Below are 3,402 nucleotides of genomic sequence, written 5' to 3'. Positions count from 1 at the left end.
CAATAGATACAGAAAAAGCTTTTGATAAGGTACAATACCCATTTGTGATAAAAACACTCAGCAAAGTGGGAATAGAGGGAGCATTCCTCAATATAATAAATGGCCATATATGAGATACCTATGCCCAACATCATACTCAATGGAAAAAATGTAAAAGCATTTTCACCTAAGATCATGAAAAAGATGAGGTTGTCCATTTTCACCACTTCTATTCAGTATAGTTTTGAAAGTTTTAGCCACAGAGATCAGGCAAGAAAAGAAAGTAAAAGGCATCAAAATTGGAAGGGAGGAAACAAAACTGTCATTCTTTGCAGATGACATGATAATGTACATGGAAAATCCTATAGACTCTATCCAAAAACTGCTTGACCTAATAATTGATTTGGAAAAAATTCACCACAATACAAAGTCAATATCCTGAAATGAAATGCATTTTTGTATACCAACAATGAAACAGCAGAAGCAGAAATCAAGAAAAAATCCCATTCAATATAGCAAAAAGAAAAATAAAATACCTAGGATTAAACTTCACCAATAAGTAAAAGACCTGTGTGCAGAATATCAAACAACACTGATGGAAGAAATCAAGGAAGACACAAAAAATAGAAACATATACCATGTTCATGGATTGGAAGAATCAACGTCATCAAAATGTCCATACTACCCAAAGCAATATAGAGATTCAATACAATACCTATTAAAGTACTAATGACATACTTCACAGACATAGAAGAAACACTTCAAAAATTTATATGGAATCATAAACGACCCTGAATAGCAGCTGCAATTTTGAGAAAGAAAAGTAGGGGGGATCACAATACCAAATACAAAACTGTATTACAAGGCCACTGTAATCAAAACAGCCTGCTACTGGCATAAAAAGAGACACATAGACAAATGGAACAGAACAGAGAGTCCAGAAATACACCTAAGTCTCTACAGTCACTTAATATTCGAGAAAGTGGGCAGCAACATAAAATGAATTAAAAATAGCCTCTTCAACAAATAGTGTTGGGAGAACTGGACAGCTACATGTAAAAAAATGAAACTAGAGCACCAACTTACACCATACACCAAAATAAATTCAAGGTGGATAAAAGACTTAAATATTAGCTGTGACACCATTAAAGTTCTAGAGGAGAACACTGGCAAGAAAGTCTCAGATATTTCACACAGCAACTTTTTTACTGATATGTCCCCCAGAGCAAGGGACATAAAGGAAAGAATAAACAAATAGTATTTCATCAAAATTAAAAGCTTCTGCATGGCTAAAAAAAACAGTATTAAGATAAAAGAAAGAACCAAGTATATGGGAAAATACATTTACCAATAATACCTCAGACAAAGTTTTAACCTCTAAAATATACAAATAACTCACAGGACTCCACTCTAAGAAGACAAGCAACCCAATTAAAAAGTGGGCAAAGGACTTGAACAGATATTTCTCCAAAGAGGACATACAGAAGATCCAGAGATACATGAAAAAATGCTCAATATCACTAGCTATCAGAGAGATTCAAATTAAAACCACAATGAGATACCACTTTACACCAGTCAGAATGGCCATCATAAACAAAGCAACAAACAACAAGTTTGGAGAGGTTGTGGAAAAAAGGGGACCCTAGCTCATTGTTGGTGGGATTGCAGACTGGTGCAAGCACTATGGAAAATACTATGGAATTATTCTCAGAAAACTAAAAATGAGACTGCCTCTTAACCCAGCAATTCTACTGCTAGGATCATATCCTAATAACTCTGAACGACCAATCCAAAAGAACCTATGCACCCCAATGTTCACAGCAGCACAATTAGCTAAGAGTTGGAAACAACCTAGCTGCCCATTGGTAAATGAATGGATCCAAAAACTATGCTATAATATGACCCAGGAATTCCACTTGAGTACTTATCCAACAAATTGATAGTTGCCAGGTAGAAGGTGGTTTATGGGGATGGGTAAAAAGGGTGAAGATTAAGCAGTACAAAATGGCAATTATAAAAATAGTCACAGGGATGTAAAGCACAACATAGGTAATATAGTTAATCATATTGTAATAAGTACATATGATGCCAGGTAGGTACTTGACTTATCTGGGAGATCATGTTGTGAATTATATAATTGTCTAACCTGTACACTGTTCAACTGAAACTAGCATAAAATAATAATGTAAACTTTCATTGAAAAATAAAACAAAAAATATATTCTTAAAAACAAAACAAAACGAAAAAACCAAAAACTATGGTATACACACAATGGAGTTCTATGCAGCATAAAGAAACAAGGAGCTACTACCCTTTGCAACAGCATGGATGGAACTGGAAAGCATTATGCTAAGTGAAATAAGCCAGACAGTGAAAGACAAATGCCATATGATCTCACCTTTAACAGGAAGCTAAATAACAAATCAAACAAGCAAGTAAAATATAACCAAAGACACTGAAATACAGAACAGGCTGACAGGGACCAGGAGGGAGACTGGAGAGAATTTCACTGGAAAAGGGGAAGAATTCACAGGAACAAGCATGAAAGACACATGGACAAAAATTGAGCAGTGTGGAAATGGGAGGGAGGTGGGCACCACTGGGGGGGTGCGCTGGGATGGGAGTAAAGGACAGAAAACTGTACATGAACAATAATTAACTATATTAAAAATAATAAATAAATACATTAATTTTTTAAATATTTTTAATTTTAGAGGTATGGTTTTAATATGGTCTATTTTATTCACATATGAATATGTATTGTGACTTTACTAAGGATCCCTTTACTAGGGATCTCATAGAATTGGCATAGGTAGAGTAGTTATGATAACAGTTTACATTTATTGAGCATCTACTCTCTGGCAGGTACTGTCCTAAACACCCCACATGTGTTCACTCCTTATGTCTGTATGATGTAGATCTTCTACTTCTTATTTAAAAAAAAACTATGGTATTTCTTGTACTATAATATTATAATTACTGTAACTTTTCCATAACTATAACTTGAAATAATCACCATTTTATCCAATTTTATATTATTAAACTTTATTTTCTTCTTTCTTCAGTTCCTACTCCAAGTCAATCATAGCTGTCCTGCTGATGGATTTCAATGCAAAAATAATTTCTGTACTTTTAATTTTTTTTTGAAAAAAAATTAATTTTATTTTAATTTTTGTTCAAGTACAGTTTTTTGTCTTTTACTCCCATCCCAGCCTACCCACCCAGACCTCCCCACCTCCCTCCCATTTTAACCCCCCACTTTTCTGTCTATGTGTTCTTTATACTTGTTTCTGTAGAACCTTCCCCTTTTTTCCCTGAAATTCTTCTGAAATTCTCTTTCTTCTCCTCTCTGCTCACTGAAAGTCTTTTTCTACGTCAGTGTCTTTGGTTATATTTTGTTTGTTTGTTTGGTTGGTTGGTTTT

This window comes from Artibeus jamaicensis, unplaced genomic scaffold, assembly GCF_021234435.1.
Source record: "Artibeus jamaicensis isolate MK-2021 breed Jamaican fruit bat unplaced genomic scaffold, CSHL_Jam_final contig_320, whole genome shotgun sequence".
In the NCBI taxonomy this organism is placed as follows: domain Eukaryota; kingdom Metazoa; phylum Chordata; class Mammalia; order Chiroptera; family Phyllostomidae; genus Artibeus; species Artibeus jamaicensis.
The sequence above is the reverse complement of the archived record's forward strand: the minus strand, read 5'-3'. Positions refer to the sequence as shown.